The sequence below is a fragment of the Somniosus microcephalus genome, unplaced genomic scaffold (genome assembly GCF_052327205.1).
Source record: "Somniosus microcephalus isolate GS21.2 unplaced genomic scaffold, FLI_Smic_1.0 unresolved_chr2, whole genome shotgun sequence".
Taxonomy (NCBI): domain Eukaryota; kingdom Metazoa; phylum Chordata; class Chondrichthyes; order Squaliformes; family Somniosidae; genus Somniosus; species Somniosus microcephalus.
This window is the reverse complement of record NW_028225180.1, coordinates 58,564,744-58,583,622: the sequence shown is the minus strand read 5'-3', so window position 1 is coordinate 58,583,622 and position 18,879 is coordinate 58,564,744.

Sequence of the window (18,879 nt, the reverse complement as noted above, 5' to 3'; positions counted from 1 at the left end):
CGCTCGTTTCGGGCCGAAGGCCCGCTGCTGCCGACCACCATGCAGTTTCGTTACCAGACCATCGAATAGACCTCCGCGAGTCAAGCACGCCGGTCCCGGTACTTCCCCCATGGCCACGATGGCGATCGGTGCTTCCGGGAATTTAGGAGTCGGCCCAACAGACTTGTCCAACCTCCTCAACAATTGACTCTTTTAGTTAAAGACAATTCTGGGGGGGCGTATGTGGCAAAGCCACCAAGAGACTTTCGCAGTGACTTGTATAATTGCCTTTAATCATGTTTATTACCTTTTCATGTTGGCTCTGGGTAAACAGAGCTAGATCGACAAAATCGCGATCTGATGCGATGACGTCATCACGTGGGTCAGGTGACGTCCCCAACGGCGGGAAACGTGATGATGTCATGACGTCAGAGGTAGAGGGCATTTCCAGTTAGTCCTCGTGTGTAGTGTTAGTGAATAGACCTGTTTAGAGCTGCTCCTGCATTTTATTGTTTTGTAAAGTTTCAGTACATTGAACTCAGTTTGTTAACTACTAGTGAGTTTATAGATTCTTTGATAGGAGTGCAGAGACTCCTACAACATCATCAAAAATTGACACTCCCAGGTTGCACCCCTTTCAATGGATATGTGTGTGTGAGTGTGAGCTTTTGCAAATTGCAGGGTCTGTGTGAGTGATCTGTATGTCCGTGCATGTCTGTGTGACTGCAAATTGCAGAGTCTGTGGCCTAGAATTTGGGTTGGGGTGCCAAAGTGGCGCAAAAGTCGCCTGAGTGCAGGATTTAGCGCAGCGATCGGAGTAATACCGATCGCCAGAAATTCAGTTTCAGTGCCGCTCGAGGGACACGGGGCGAGGCTCGAGGCGCTCCACATCCCTCTTAGGGCGCTGAAACTGATTATCTCAGCACAACCTGCCACAGCGCCACATGCTGCGGCACGGAATGCTGCAGTACTGCAGGCCTTCCTCCCACTTTTAAGGGGGAGGTGCCTGCAACAGCGCGATCCCTCGCTCGCGAGTGCCGGCAAATGAGCCCGGCATCAAGGAGCAGTGCCGGGCTCTCGGGAAACAGCCGGCAATGCCGCGGGGTGGGGGGTTAGGAGGCCAGGGATGAAGGTGCTGGCAGGCGGCCGCCGAAAAAGCGGCCGCCCCGCACCTCCACCTTAACTTGCGCTGCTGCCGGCACAGTAAGGCCCCGTGAACCGGGCACGGGTAGCGAGCGGCGCAACTGCGGGGTTCACTACCAAATATCACGAACGGGGCACGAATGGGGTGCTGCGCACACTGATGACGTCATCGGTGGCGGCGCAGCCCAAAAGCCTAACGCCACCATTAGCGCCCCTACTGAATATCGCGGGAGGCACAGCCAGTGGCGCTATAGCCACTGACTGCCTCTTTAGGCACTAACAGGTGGTGCTACTCACCCAATTTCTCCCCCTGTGTGTCATGTCGCTGTAAATTTTAGTTCAATGTGGATGGGAGGGAGACTGTGTGAGTGACAGACAGACAGACAGTCAGTGGGAGAGCAAGACATGAAATCAAAAGGCAAGATGCTGAATAGAAAGTCTGCTTTTGTAGGCCATAAAGTGAAAAGAAAAGATACTAAAAAGTGTATTTTTGGTTTCAATTTTCCTACAGGGCAGTCATCCTTCAGCAGGCTGGCCATGGCGTGTGAGTGTGTGAGAGGAAGAGAGGGCAAAAGCTGGTGTTTGTGTGAGATGTGGTCTGCTGTCTTATTACCTGCTGTTGTTGCATTAAAACCAATTGATTTCATTCTTGCACGGCCTACATGTAATGCTGCTGTGTGTCACTTTATTGCACTTTATTTCACTTCACTTCACTTCAAGAGAGACAGTCAGTCAGTGAGATACTGAAAAGTGTCTTTGTGGACTGTCTGACAGTAAAAGCTGCTCTGGGATCTTTGCATTCTTTTTATTCCACTCCCCTGAAATCAAGACAAGGCAGGCTGGCAGTGAGATAGACACATGAAATCCAGACAACATGCAGAATAGAAATCAAAACAGAAAATGCTGGAAATGCTCAGTTGGTTGGGCAGCATCTGTGGAGAGAGAGAAACTGAGTTAACATTACAGCTCGATGACCTTTCGTCCAAACCTTGCTAGAATCTGACGAAAGGTCATCGAGCTGAAACGTTAACTCTGTTTCTCTCTCTCTCCACTGATGCTGCCTGACCTGCTGAGTATTTCCAACAGTTTCTGTTTAATTTCAGATTTCCAGCACCCGCAGTATTTTGCTTTTGATGCAGAATAGAAAGACTGTTGCTGTAGGCCGCAAAATGAAGATAATATACTGATAAGTGTTTTTTTGCTTTTAAACTGCCAAACACAGCAGAGCAATGAGAGCAATCAACTTTTTTTCACTGCTGACAGTATTTTGTAGCAATTTTGCAGGCTGGCCTGTGTGTGTGTGTGTGTGTGTGTGTGTGAGAGCAAAAGCTGAAGTGTATGACGGGCTTGTCTGTGTTCAAGTTATCTGCTGTGTGCATTGGTACTGCATTTCATGTCTGAAAAAAACAAAAAAGGATATAACATTAGATCATTCTGATTTCATTCCAGACTGTACTGATGTGGGATCTTACTTTACCTTTCTTTCAAGACTTGTCAAAATCAATGCTACATATATTTATCAAGCCATTTGATTTTTGTCCTGGACTGGACTTTATCGGGGAATGTTTGTTGGGTGCTTCAGAGCATATCCTGCTGTGGGATCTTACTCGCCTTTTAATTGCCAACCCAGAGCAAAAGCTGCTATGGGATCTTTCCATTCATTTTATTCGACTCCACTCAAATCACAGACAGGCAGACATTTCCTTTACAGAAGTAAAGTATATATATTATTGTAGGAGTCTCTGCACTCCTAGCAAAGCATCTATAAACTCACTAGTAGTTAACAAACTGAGTTTAATGTACTGAAACTTTACAAAACAATAAAATGCAGGAGCAGCTCTAAACGGGTCTATTCACGAACACTCCACATGAGGACTGACTGGAAACGCCCTCTACCTCTGACGTCATGACGCCATCACGTTTCCCGCCGTTGGGGACGTCACCTGACCCACGTGATGACGTCATCGCGTCAGATCGCGATTTTGTCGATCTAGCTCTGTTTAACCAGAGCCAAAATTAAAAGGTAATAAACATGATTAAAGGCAATTATACAAGTCACTGTGAGAGTGTCTTGGTGGCTTTGCCACATACGCCCCCCTAGAATTGTCTTTAATGAAAACAGTCAATCGTTGAGGAGGTCGGACAAGTCTGTTGGACCGACTCCTAAATTCCCGGAGGGGAAAACGCTGAGCAGGCAGCGAGCTGACAGGTAACACGGTGCTGTCAGGCATGGCGGCGGCCGGCGGCCGGCCGCGGCGCAGAGGCTGCGCCAGCTCGATCAGTCGTTCGAAGTCCAGGTGCGCAGGCTTAAGGCGATCGACAGAGATGTGGTCAGGCTTGCCCCCGACGTTGATCACGAAACTCTTGTCCCCTGCCTGCAAAACCTGGAAGGGCCCTGCATGAGGAGGTGCGAGTGGGGTACGATGGCCGTCTTGGCGCACAAAAACGAACTTGGCCTTCGACAACTCCCCGAGGACGTTGGATGAAGGCAAACCATGCTGTGAGGTCTTAACTGGACGGAAACAGCGGGCCCCATCCCGGTGGGTCTCTCTTTCCCTGGCCACAGACAATGGCCGCATAGAGAATGGCAGGAATTCACCCGGCACCCGAAGCGGTTGCCCATAAACCATCTCCGCCGCCAATGACTGGAGATCTTCCTTCAGCGCAGTGTGGAGTCCTAACATCAACCACGGCAGTTTGTCGACCCAGGATGCATCCAGAAGGCTGGCCCTAAGCGACGCCTTCAAGAAACGGTGGAACCGCTCGCACAAGCCGTTCGCTTGCGGGTGATTGGCCATAGTGCAGTGGAGTTTTATGCCCAACACGGAAACCACCTCATTCCACAGTTCAGATGAAAATTGCGGCCCACGATCCGACGAAATATCTGCAGGGACACCAAACCGGGCTACCCCTGATGAAACGAAAGCATGAGCCACATCCGTACAGGTGGTGGACGTCATGGGGACTTCCTCCGGGCAGCTCGTGGTGCAATCCACCATTGTCAAAAGGTACGTAAAGCCCCAAGACGGTGGAAGCGGGTCCACTAAGTCAGTGTGGATGTGATCAAATCACCGCTCCGGGACCTCGAAGATGGCAAGCGGGGCCTTGACATGCCGCTGCACCTTGGCCCGTTGGCAAACAACACAAGTGTTCGCCCAGTCTCTGACGTCTTTGCGTATTCCCCTCCATACGAATTTGGAGACCAACAGCTTTTGTGATGCCCACACTCCAGGATGCGATAGGCCATGTATGGCATCAAAAACAGCCCGGCACCATTTAGACGGGACAATCGGATAGGGTGCACCCAACGAAACATCGCAGAGCAGAGTAGTACCTGCGGAATAAAACGGCACCGAACGAAAACCCTGGGTCTCCGGGTCGGCCGCTTCGGCAGCCGCCGTCTGTGTGTAATCAATGCCCAATTGGATGGCCTGGGCGGTGGTGCGGGATAGGCAATCGGCGACTACATTGTCCTTACCGGCCACATGCCGGATGTCGGTGGTGAACTCCGATATGTACGTCAGCTGCCATTGCTGCCGAGCCGACCATGGTTCTGCAGACTTGGCCATTGCGAACGGCAATGGCTTGTGGTCAACAAATGCGGTGTAGCGGCGCCTTTCGAGGAGGAAACAAAAATGGCGGATCGCCAAAAACAAAGCCAACAGCTCTCGGTCGAAAGTACTGTACCGGTGCTCATGCCGTTGTAGCTGGTGGCTAAATAAGGCCCGATGTTGCCACGCGCCATCGAGCCACTGCTCCTGGACAGCCCCCACCGCATAGTCCGACACGTCCGTCATGAGGGCGATGGTGGCTCCAGGCAGGGGGTGTGCTAACATGGTCGCGTTGGCGAGCGCAGTCTTCATCTCCTTGAAGGCGTGGTCCATGTCTGGGCTCCTTTCCCGTCTTGCCCCTGAGGGCCTCATAGAGCAGACGCATGAGCTGTGCTGCCCTGGGGATGAAACGATGATAGAAGTTCACCATCCCCAGGATCTCCTGTAAGGCTTTCATGGATTTCGGTTTCGGGAACGCCGCGATCGCCTCCACCTTGACTCGAAGTGGCATTGCCCCAGCTGGGGTTATGCGATGGCCCAGGAAATCAAGTTGCGCTAGGCCGAAACGGCATTTGTCCGGGTTAACGATGAGGCCGTGTTGCTGAAGCCGTCGGAAAAGGACTGGAAGGTGCTCGAGGTGTTCCTCCTTGGAGGTGCTGGCAATCAGAATATCATCCAGATAAACAAATAAAAATCAAGGTCCCGCAGGACTGAATCCATGAGGCGCTGAAATGCCTGCACTCTGTTTTTAAGCCCAAAGGGCATCCATAGGAATTCAAAAAGTCCAAAGCGGGTAATGACCGCTGTCTTTTCGACATCGTGAGGGTGCACTGGCACCTGGTGGTAACCACGGACGAGGTCGACTTTCGAGAAGATGGACGTGCCCGCCAAATGGGCTGAGAAGTCCTGTACATGGGAAATGGGGTAGCAGGCGGGCATCGTTATCTCATTGAGGCGGCGATAATCACCACAGGGCCGCCATCCCCCGCCAGCCTTTGGGACGGTGTGGAGCGGGGAGGACCAGGGGCTACTGGATGGACAGATGATCCCCATTTTCTCCATCACGGCGAACTCGGCCTTCGCTGCCGCTAGCTTGCTGGGCTCTAAACGTCATGCCCTGGCATAAAGGGGAGAGCCGATAGTCGAAATATGATGCTCCACCCTATGCTTGATGGTCGAAGCCGAAAAGGTGGACTTCGTCAGCTCTGGGAACTCCTCGAGGAGATGGACGAAATCGTCGGGCTGTGGCCGCGCACATGAAATTGTGTGTGACGCAGCCGTGCTGCGCGCCCCTGAAATATCAACGAGCGTAGCGGCGTGAACGAGGCGTCGATTTTTCACGTCCACCATCAGGCCATTGGCGCCCAAAAAGTCAGCACCCAACCGGGCCTGCGAGATTTGAGCGGTGACGAAATTCCAGGTGAACAACTGTCCACCGAAACATACTTGGACGAGCTGCTTTCCGCAAGTGCGGATGAAACCCCCGTTGCCCGCTTGCAGAGGGGGACCCCGTCTGCCGGACAGAAGGTCGATGACCGAGGCGGGAAGTGTGCTGCATTGCGCTCCTGTGTTGCATAGAAAACGATGGCCCGAGATGGAGTCGGTTAAGTAGGTGAGATTCCCGGATGCCCCGATCGCCATCGTGGCCGCGGGGGAAGTACCAGGACTGGTGTGGTTGACTCACGGAGGTCTATTCGACGGTCTGCTAATGAAACTGCACGGTGGTCGGCAGCAGTGGGCCTTCGGGCCAAAACGAGCGTGATCATAACAGTAACCGGTCGTCAGAGGCACCGAGGTCAGAGCCGGGGCCGGGCTCCTCATGGCAGGGTGTTGCGCGATGGTGCAGTGATGTTGCCGGACTGCGGAAATCTTATCCGCTTCTTCGGCGAGCGCGACGCAGTCTGCGGTCTCTGCTCGGGCAAGGGCTGCCTGGACTTGCTCGGGGAGCTGAGTAAGGAACAGCTCGTTAAACAGAAAGCACTGGGGCTCAGACCCCAGGAGAGTCAGCATGTGGCTCATTAGCTCTGAGGGTTTGGAGTCACCTAACCGTGGTAGCGTCAATAAACGGCGAGCACGCTCCGCTTTGGAAAGACCAAATACCTGCAGCAATCGTGTCTTGATGGCTACATACTTGTCAGCATTCGGGGGACTCTCCACAAGGCTGATGATTCTCGACGCCATCGCGCTATCGAGGGCGGAGACCACGTGGAGATATCTGGTCTGGTCCTGTACAACGTTACGGAGTTCAAATTGCGCCTCGGCTTGCACAAACCAAGAGGCTGCCTGTTGTTCCCAGAATTGTGGGAGCTTCAAGGCCACTGCATTGGCATCCATTACTGTTCCATTTTCTGCATTTGCCGCGAAAAACAATCGCAAGGATTCGGGGTCACCAATGTAGGAGTCTGTGCACTCCTAGCAAAGAATCTATAAACTCACTAGTACTTAACAAACTGAGTTTAATGTACTGAAACTTTACAAAACAATAAAATGCAGGAGCAGCTCTAAACAGGTGTATTCACTAACACTCCACATGAGGACTGACTGGAAAACCCTATTACCTCTGACGTCATGACGTCATCACGTTTCCCGCCGTTGGGGACGTCACCTGACCCACGCGATGACGTCATCGCGTCAGATCGCGATTTTGTCGATCTAGCTCTGTTTAACCAGAGCCAACATTAAAATGTAATAAACATGATTAAAGGCAATTATACAAGTCACTGTGAGAGTCTCTTGGTGGCTTTGCCACATTGTTATGATTACTTATTCTTGATAGTATTTACTATTTCACCCTCCCTGCCTGCCCACCTCCTGCAGCAGCGATCACCCTCTACATGCCTGTTCACACACTCCAATCCCCCAGACCACTCCCACAGCCCTTTGTGGTCCTGAGCTTCACACTCACGCACTCACTCACACAGGAGCCGGGCTGGCGAGCTGCAGCTGCCATTCCTTCCTTCCTGCGCCATGTGCTGCCTGCCTGGGTGTGTCTGTGAGCAGCAGCACAGCCTGTGAGCGGCTCCAGATAATGGCCACTCACAGCAGCTAGGCGGGACCCCGCTCTGCAACACAAGCTGCGAGCCCAGTTAAAGTGACAGTCCATTTCAAAGTGATATTCCATTGCAAAGTACTATTATATTGCAATGCTCTATTCCATTACAAAGGACTATTATATTGCAACGTTCTATTCCATTGCAAAGGACAATTATACAATCATAAACATTTGCAGCACAGCAGGAGGCCATTCGACCCGTCGAGCCCGTGCCGGTTCTCTCAGCAAGTCTCACTCCCCCGCCCTTCCCAGTAGCTCTGATTTTTGTCCCTTCAGGTATTTACCCAGTTCCCTTTTGAAAGCCACGATTGAATCTGCCTCCTCCACCCTTTCAGGCAGTGCATTCCAGATCCTAACCACTCGCTGCATAAAAAAGCTTTTCCTCATGTTGCCTTTGGTTCTTCTGCCAATCACCTTAAAGCTGTGTCCTCTGGATCTCGAGCTTTCAGCCAATGGGAACACTTTCTCTCTATCTGCTCTGTCAAGACCCCGCATGATTTTGAACACCTCTATTAAATCTCCTCTCAACCTTCTCTGCTCTAAGGAGAAGAACCCCAGCTTCTCCAGTCTATCCATGTAACTGTAGTCCCTCATCCCTGGAACGATTCTTCTAAACCTTTTCTGCACCCTCTCTAAGGCCTTCACATCCTTCCTAAAGTGTGCTACCAGGAATTGGACACAATACACCAGTTGAGGCCGGACCAATGTTTTATACAGGTTCATCATAACTTCATTGGTTTTAGTATTCTATGCCTCTTTTTATGAAGCCCAAGATCCCGTTTGCTTTTTTAACAAACCTTCTCAAACTGCCCTGCCACCTTCAACAATTTGTGCACATATACCCCCATATCGCTCTGTTCCTGCATCCCCTTTAGAATTGTACCCGTTAGTTTATATTGCCTCTCCTCATCCTTCCTACCAAAATGTACCACTTCACAATTTTCTGCTTTAAATGTAATCTGCCACGTGTCCGCCCATTTCACCAGCCTGTCTATCTTCTTGAAGTCTATCACTCTCCTCCTCACTGTTCACTACACTTCCAAGTTTTGAGTCATCTGCAGATTTTGAAACTCTGCCCTGTACACCCAATTCCAAGTCATTAATATATATCAAGAAAAGCAGTGGTCCTGGTACTGACCCCTGGGGAACACCGCTTTATATCTTCCTCCAGTCCAAAAAGCAACGGTTCACCACTACTCTCTGTTTCCTGTCACTTAGCCAATTTCGTGTCCATGCTGCCACTGTCCCTGTTATTCCGTGGGGATTAAATTCCCTGGCAGTCCTATTTTGTGGCACATTATCAAATGCCTTTTTGAAGTCCATGTGCACCACATAAGCTGCATTGCCCTCATCAACCCTCTCTGTTACCTCTTCAAAAAACTCAAGAAGTTAGCGAAACACCATTTGCTCTTAACAAACCCATGCTGGCTTTCCTTAATTAATTCACACTTGTCCAACTGACTGTTAATTTTGCCCCGGATTATCATTTCTAAAAGCTTTCCCTCTACCGAGGTTAATCTGCCTGGCCTGTCATTGCTGGGTTTATCCTTGCACCCTTTTATGAACAAGGGTGTAAAAATTGCAATTCTCCAGTCCTCGGGCACCACAGAGGATTGGAAGATTAATGCCAGTACCTTCTCAATGTCCACCTTTACTTCCCTCAGCATCCTAGGATGCATCCCATCCGGTCCTGGTGACTTATCAACTTTAAGTACAGCCAGCCTTTCTAGTACCTCCTCTTTATAATTTTTTTTATCCCATCAAGTATCTCCTTTTTCACTATGACTTTGGTAATCTCCTTCCTTGGTAAAGACAGATGTAAAGTACTCATTTAATACCTCAGACATGCATTCGTCCTGCATGCTTAGGTCTCCATTTTGGTCCCGAATCGGCAGCACCACTCCTCTTACTACCTGTTTATTATTGGTATGCCTATAGTTGACTTTGGATTCCCCTTTATGTTATTTGCCAGTGTATTGTCATACTCTCTGTTTGCCCAATTTATTTGCTTTTTCACTTCCTTTCTGAACTTTTATAATCAACCTGGTTCTCACTTGTATACTCAACTAGACATCTGTCATATGCCCCCTTTTTCTGCTTCATGTTCCTTTCTGTCTCTTTTGTCATCCAGGGAGCTCTGGCTTTTTTTGCCCTACCTTTTCCTCTCGTGGGAATGTGCCTCGACTGTACCCAAACCATCTCTTCTTTAAAGGCAGCCCATTGTTCGATTATAGTTTTGCCTGCAAATCTTTGATTCGAATTCACCCAGGCCAGATCCTTTCTCAACCCACTGAAAGGGGCCTTCCACGAATTAAATATTTCACTCTAGATTGCTCCTTGTCCTTTTCCAAAGCAAATAAAAACCTTACGATTCTATGATCGTTTTACCCTCATTGTTCCCCAACAGACACTTGCTCCACTTGACCCATCTCATTTCCCAGAACCAGATCAAGCAACGCCTCCTTCCTTGTTGGGCCAGAAATATATTGATCAAAAACTTTTCCTGAACACACTTCAGAAATTCTTCACCCTCTCTGCCCTTTACACTATTACTATCCCAGTGTATATATTAGGATATTTGAAGACCCCTTTAAAAAGTTAGTGTTCACCTTTCTTCCACTGTTCTCTATTACTAATTAAACAGTTGCTGTATTCACCGCAATTCCCAATGTTCCACTCTATCCAGTAATGCCATCCCGGAGCTCATCTTGTCCATGAAACCCAGCTCCGACCCTTTTCCCACTAAATTGCTGAACTTCCACTTCTCCCCCTAGCTCCAATGCTAGTTGATATTGTGAACGGTTCCCTCTGCTCCGGTACTGCTCCACATCCTTCCAAATCTGCCATTCTCAAACCCTCCTATTAAATCCACACTGACCTCTCTATCTTTTCAAACTGCCGCACCATCTCCAAGCTCCTATTCCTCTCCAAAGGCCTTGAACGTAATGCCCTCTCCCAAATCCGTGCCCATCATTCCAGCAACTCCATGTGTGAATCTCTCCAATCTGGTTCCCGCCTCTGCCACAGCACTGAAATGGCCCTTATCAAAGTTGCAAATGATATCCTATGTGACTTTGACCGTAGCGCTCTATCCCTTCTCATTCTTCCCCTTTGCCATGGTTGGTCACACTATCCACCTCCAACGCCTCTCCTCCATTTTCCAGCTCTGTGGGACTGCCCTCACCTGTGTCCACTCTTACCTCTGCAGTCAGAACCAGAGAATATGCTGCAACACCTTTGCTTCCCAATCCTGCACCGTTACTTCTGGAATCCCCCAGGGAACTATCATCGCCCCTCTCCTTCTTTTCATTTATATGCTTCCCTTGCTGACATCATCTGAAAAGAAAATGTCAGATTTCACATGTCAGCTGAAGTCACACAACTCTACCTCACCACCACCTCTCTCAATCAGTCCATTGCCTCTGTATTGTCAAAACAGGTGTCTGATATCCAGTCCTGGATGAACAAAAATATCCTCCAATTAAACATTGGGCAGACTGTAGCCATTGTCTATGATCCCGGCACAAACTTCATTCATTAGCCACTGATTTCATCCCCCTCCCTGGCCAGTGTCTCAGGTTGAACTGGACTGTTGTCCACCTCGCTGTCCTTTTTGAACCTGAGCTGAGCTTTTGACCCCAGATCCTGTCCGTTTCAACGGCTGTGTCACAATGACCAGCTCCGCTACATCTGGCACACAATCCTCATCCACATCTTTGTCACCCCAGACTTGTCTTACCAAAGCTCTCCTGAACTGTCTCACATCTTCCGCTCTCCATAAACATTAGCTCATCCAAAATTCTGCTGCCTGTAACCTAACTCGCACTAACACAGTATCACAGGGCAACCCTGTGCTCGCTAATCTACACTGGCTCCTGGTCCAGACGTGTATCGATTTGAAAATTCTCCATCATTGCCTCGCCCCTCCCTATCTCTGTAAACTCCCCAGCTCTACAAGTCCTATAATGTGCAGTTACTGCTTTACAAGAGAAGAGATGGTGAGGTTTGCTTTTTAATGTCTCCAAGAAATCTGCATTGCTCCTACTCCAGCCTCTTGCGCATCCAGCACATTCTTCGGCCTTCCATTGGTGGCCGTGCCTCCAGCTGTCTGGTCCTTAAACTCTGGCATAGTCTCCATAAAGCACCCCACCTTTCCTCCTTTAAGATACTCCTTAAAATCTGATGGTTTGATCAAGTTTGGTCATCTGTCCTAAATTGAGGCCCGGATTTTGCAGTCAGCAGTGAACTAAAGGCGCTCGCCATTCATTACTCTTCCACTTGTCCACAGATTTTCTCTGGGCTTTTGCTCTGGAAGTTGTGCTGATTAGAAATCCATGACAGTGCGGTGCCCTCTACAGGGGATCGGGGACCCGGTTGAACAGGCCAAGCAACTGTGCATCTCCTCAACCAATCAGATTAAAGATTCCTGACTGAGGCTCTCAGTGTCTGAACCAGGAAGTGTAAATTAGAATAGTTAATTCAATGACGAATCATGTATAGAGAGCAAAATGCAGAGAAAAAAGAAAGATGCGATTCGGAGAGTGAGAGGTACAAGAGACAAAAGAACAAGTTAAAAAATAACTATATTGTTTTTTTTAATCTTCACCAATAATTCTTCTTTTCCTCACATAGGATTGTTTCCTAACTTCACTCCTGGCTCTATTTTTTTAGGCTTTGCCTCCTAGACCTAGACTTCCCTACCATCATGGTGTGGAGATGCTAGTGTTGGACTGGGGTGGACACATGTAAGAAATCGCACCTGACGAAGGAGCAGCGCTCCGAAAGCTTGTGATTTCAAATAACGCTGTTGGACTATAACCTGGTGTTGTGTGATTTCTTACATTTCCCTACCATCAGAAATTGATTCTTTCTATCTACCCTGTAAGTTCACCTCAATATCTCCAAAGCTAATGCATCCTTCCTAAGATGCTCAGAAATGAACACTGTCCTCCAGTTTGGTCTAACCAGGGCTTTGTATAGTTGTAGTATCAGTTGAAAACCCCTATATTGTAGTCCTGCAGCTATAAATCCCAGCCTTCCATTAGCCTGTTTGATTGTTTTCCATACCTATCCATGATATTTTAATTATATTTTTATTGATTGGACATGTGGACGCCGCCAGCAAGATCAGTTTTTATTGGTAATGGTGAGCCGCCTTCTTGACTACAAATGAATGGCTTGCTAGGCCATTTGAGAGGGCAGTTAAGAGTTAAACACATTGCTGTTGGTCTGGAGTCACATATCGGCCAGAACGGCAGACATGGCTCGATTAGTGGACCAGATATATTTTTGCGACAATATGGTAGTTTTTCTAACTGATTTATTATTTAATTGCATTTAAATTCCCCAGCTGCCATGTGGTGGATTTAAACCAATCTCTCTGGGTGACCTCTGGATTACTAGTCAAATAACATAACTACTATTCTACTGTACACATATGTACATGTAGCCCTAAGTCTCTTCGGACCTCCACATTTCTAGCCTTTCACCATTTAGAAAGTATTCTCATCTCTTCTTTTTAGATCCTAAGTGGATGACCTCACATTTGCCACTACTTAAATCCAGTTGCCACAATTTTGCCCATTCACTTAATCTATTAATATCTCTATGTAATTTTATGCTTACATCTACACTGATTACAATGCCGTCTATCGGTGTCATTGCCCAACTTGGATATGTGACTCTCAATCTCATCATCTAAGTCGTCAGTAAATACGGTGAATAGGTGAGGCCCCAACACAGAACCCTCTGGACACCACTAGTCATATCCTGCCAACTGAAGTACCTGCCAATTATCTGTACACTCTTTATCCTGTCGCTCATCCAGTTTCCTAACCATGACAATGATTTGCCTTCACTTCCACGAGCTTCAACTTTAGCTAACAGTCTCCTATGCGGGACTTTACCCAATGCATTTTTGACCATGTATACTGGTTTTTAATGATTTGTGAACTGGGACTCACCAATCTCCTTGCTCAAGGTAATAGCTTCCCATCATTTAGAAAATACTCCGTTATCTTAATTGGTTCCAAAGTGGATGATCTTTTGCACAATGAACTCGATTTACCATAATTGTGCCCACTCACGTCATCTGTCTCTGTTGCTTACTATTGCAGTGCCACCGAACTTAGTGCGAATTTGGAGCTGCCGCATTCTGTTGCTCCGTCCAATTCATTAATAAATATGGTGAAGAGATGACGATCCAATACAGATATCTGGGGAACAGCACTTCTCACATCTGACGCTCTGCTAAAGAGCGTGTCGTTTGTGGGAGGGAGACTATTTCTAAAGTGAAGCCTGTGGGAGGCAGTCAGTCTGGGTGTGTAAGTTAAATGTGCTGTACAGGCGATATTACTGTAGAAGGAAATGCAAAATATAGTGGGTGTATTGATGCGTGTCAGCCAGTGAAGGTCGTTGTGTGAACTGTAGCAAAACTGATTGATACAATTTCAAAATTTGCATGGAAGCCGGATGTTTTTCTTAAAACCTCCAGTTGTCCGAAAATCCACAGCCTCTTTTAGAACAGGGTTCCAGATTTCTATTACAAAAGCAAAATACTGCAGATACTGGAAATCAGAAATAAAAGCAGAAAATGCTAAAAATATTCAGCAGGTCAGACAGTATCTGAATGCAGTAATTCTGATGGCACTGAACAAGGGTCAATACAACTGATGCATAACCTCCTCCTCCATGTCCAGGCCCCTTGAGATAAAGGGCAGGATTACACTAGACTTCTGACTGATGTCTGTACATGTCTACTCGTGTTTAATGATTTGTGAACTGGCACTCACACACGTCTTTTCTCCTCAATCACTTAGAAAATAAACTGATTATCTTACTTGGTTCCAAATTGGATTAGCTCACACTTACGCACAATGAATTCAAATTGTCTAGATTTGCCCACTCACTTCATCTGTCTCTGTCCCTTTGGTTAAGTCCCGCTCCCATTTGCACTACTTCCATGATTCCTAACTTACTGCGATCTTCAAACATCGATCCATAACACTCTGTTGCCCAGTCCAAGTCAATAATCAACATGGTGAAAAGTTGAAGATCCAATACAGTTATCTGGGGAACAGCACTTCTCACATCTGACGCCATGCTAAAGAGCGTGTCATTTGTGGGAGGAAGAATATTCCTCAAGTGAAGCCTGTGTGAGGCAGTCAGTGTAGGTGTGTGAGAAAAATGTGCTGTACAGAGTGGATCACTGGAGAAGCAAATGGAATATATACAGTGGGGAATGATACCGTCAGCCAGTGAAGGTCGCTTTGTGAGCTTGAGATCCAGAGCGTGGATTGCTCAGTCAGTAGAGCATCAGACTTTATAATCTGATAGGTCCAGGGTTCAAGTCCCTTGGTCAGGTGTTCATTTATATCACGATTCTAATCTCCAGATTCGTGCAGTGACAGAAAATATGGACAGGAGTAGGCCAATTAGCTCCTCGAACCTATTCTGCCATTCATTGAAGTCATGGCTGAACTGTGACCGAGATCAATATAACAGCCTTTGTCTCCAGAATTCTTTTAGTTAATAAAATTTCATCAACTTCAGATTTGAAATTAACAATTCACCTAGCATCAAGTGCCTTGTGTGGAAGAGAGTTTCAAATGTCTACCAACCTTTGCATATAGAAGTGTTCCCCAAAGCTAGACTCCCCAATCTTCAGAAAAGTTTCTCTCTATCTACCTTACAAGTACACTTTAATTTCTTGAAAACTTCGTTGAAATCACCCCATAACATACAAAGTTCCAGACATCCAGCCCTAGTTTGTGTAATCTCTCCTCGTAATATAACCCTTGGAGTCTATGTATAATTTTGGTAAACCTAGGCTGCACTCTCTCCAAGGCCAACATATCATTTCTAAGGTGCGGAGCCCAGGACTGAACACAGTATTCCAGGTATGCTTTAAAGAGGGCTTTGTATAGCTGTAGCAAAACTTCTACCTCTTATAATCTAGTCGGCTGGATATAACTCCCAGCATTCCGTTAGCCTTTTTGATTATTTTCTGTACCTGTAATGATATTTTAATGAGCTATTTACAAGGACCCGTAAGTTTCTTTGGACCTTCACTGTTTCTAGTTTTTCATCATTTAGAAAGTATTCTGATCTGTCCTTTATAGGTCCAAAGTCGGAGAACAAGTGGATGTGGTTCTCAGCTAGTAAAATATATAATAGCAGAGCATTGAAAAGCAGTGACAGGATCGAACAAAGTCAACATGGATTTACAAAAGGTAAATCATGCTTGACTAATCTACTGGAATTTTTTGAGGATGTAACTGGTAAAATGGGTAAGGGAGAACCAGTGGATGTGGTGTATTTGGACATTCAGAAGGCTTTTGATAATATCCCGCATAAGAGATTAGCGTGTAAAGTTAAGGCACATGGGATTGGGGGCAAGGTACTGACTTGGATAGCGAACTGGTGGGCAGAGAGGAAGCAAAGTGCTGGAATAAATGGGCCGTTTTCCGAGTGGCAGGCAGTGATTAGTGGGGTACCGAAGGAATTGGTCCTAGGACCCCAGCTATTCACAATATATATTAATGATCTAGACGAGGGAACTAGGTGTAATATCTCCAAGTTTGCAGAAGAGAAAAAGCTGGGTGGGCGAGTGTGCTGTGAGGAGGATGCCGAGAATCTCCAGTATGATTTGGACAGGTTGGGTGATTGGGCAGATGCATGGCAGATGCAGTATAATGTGGATAAATGCGAGGTTATTCACCTTGTTGGCAAAAACAGGAAGGCAGGTTATTATCTGAACGGCAATAGATTGGGAGAAGAGGAAGTGCAACGACTCCTGGGTGTCCATTTGCACCAGTCGCTGAAGGTAAGCATGCAGGTGCAGCAGGTGGCTAAGAAGGCAAATGGTAGGTTGGCCTTCGTAGCGAGAGAGTTTGAGTGTAGGAACAAGGGTGTCTTGCTGCAGTTGTACAGAGCCTTGGTGAGACTACACCGTGAGTGTTGTGTGCAGTTTTGGTCGCCTTATCTGAGGAAGGATGTTCTTGCCATGGAGGGAGTGCAGCCAAGATTCACCAGACTGATACCTGGGATGGCAGGAATGACGGATGAGGAAAGATTGGGTCGATTCGGCTGATACTCGCTGGAGTTTAGAAGAATGAGAGGGGATCTCATTGAAATTTATAAAATTCTAACAGGACCAGACAGACTAGATGCAGGAAGGATGTTCCCGATGTACGGGGAGTCCAGAACCAGGGGTCCCAGTCTAATGATAAGGGGTAAGCCATTTCGGACAGAGATGAGGAGGAATTTCTTCACCCAGAGAGTGGTGAATCTGTCGAATTCTCTACCACAGAAGGCAGTAGAAGTCAATTCATTAAATATATTCAAGAAGGAGTTAGATATATTTCTTAAGGCTAAATGGATCAAGTGATATGGGGAGAAGGCAGGGACCGGGTACTGAATTTGGATGATCATCCATGATCTCAATGAATGGCGGAGCAGGCTCCAGGGGCCCAATGGCCTGCTCCTGCTCCTATCTTCTATATTTCTATCTCACATTTGCCAATGTTAAAATCGATGTGCCGCAGCTTTGTCCAGTTACTTAATCTATTAATATCTCTTTGAAATGTTATGTTTCCATCTACATTGCTTATAATGCCACCTATATCGGCAAACTTGGATATCTGGTTTGGATATGTAGCTTGTTAAGAAGATGGAAACCATGGAATGAATTGGAAAGTGGTGGATGGCTACGAAATTGGCTCAGTGATAGGAAGCAAATGGTGATAGTGGATGGATGTTTTTCAGGCTGGGAGGTAGTTTGCTGTGTTGTTCCCCAAAGGTCAATTTTGGGTCCATGACTCTTTTCATTTTTTTATATAAACAAACTAGGGTGTAGCATTACAAAGTTTGTAGATGACACGACACTTGGAAAAGTATTAGATAATGATGAGGATATTTATCGGCTTCAGGATGACATAGCAATGATGGTGCGATGGGAAGAGGCATGGCAGAGAAGTGCGGAGAAGTGTAAGTGATGCACTTTGGGAGGACTGAAATGGAAAGACAGTGTGCTATAAATGGCATAATTTTGAAACATTTAAATGATCAGAGGAACCTAGATGTCCATTTAACAAATCCTTAATGGTGGCTGGGCATGTTGATATGTTGGTTAAAAAATGATATGGATTACTTTGGTTTTAATCAGAGGAATAGAATATAAAAAAGAAGAGATCGTGCTAGAAATTTTTTAATAACTGCTAAAGCCTCAGCTGGAGTATTGTTGACATTTCTGAGCACCACACTTCAGGAAAGATGTAAAGGCCTTAGAAAGGGAACATAGGAGGTTTACCAGGATGTTACCAGGGATGAGGGACTTCAGTTATGAGACGAGGTTGGAAACGTTAGGTCTGTTCTCCTTGGGACAGAGAAATTAAGAGGAGGCCTAATAGAGGTTTTCAGGATGATGTGAGGTTTGATAGAGTAGACAGAGAAAAACTATTCTCTCTGGCGAGTGGGTCAAGAACTAGAGATATTGGCTACCAGTGAATCCCCAGACAATTTGCCACATCAAAGGCCGAGTTCTTTGCCAGATGTTAAACTTCACCCAATAGCGTGTTAGACTCTCACCTCAGCAAAATCATCGACTGAAGAGATTCTCAGTAAACCTCCTCACATTTCCAATCATTGTTGAAGCTTCCCGTGTCCAGTCTTCGACACTGGGGGTCTTGGTCACAACAGATCTTCTCTATGAACCTAGCGATCTTTCCCCCAGTCCCAGTTACTGTAGTGATGATTCGACTTCTCTCTTTCCACCTTCCTGGTATAAGGCTTACTCAAATATTTTTTTTTACATTAGCATGATTCATCTTTATTAAAGAACATGCTACAGGAAAACAATGGGACTATTATTGTGACTATTAATCTGTGTAATATGAAAATATTTACATCTGTTTGATTTGCTTATTTAATATTAAATTGTTCTTTTCTTTCCTTGCCCCTAAATATAGGGACTGTACTCAATCAATGTCACCAAGCAGCTGTAGCTCTGCCCCTTCAAAGTGTTCCAGGGTCACATGACCGTGCTCTGCTCCTGGTGTGCAGTCTCACTGGGCATGAGCGCAGTTTGTACAATCAGTCCTGTCTCCGACCCCGCCCCCATTTGCTGAGGCTGGAGACAGGGAGCACAGTCTCGCT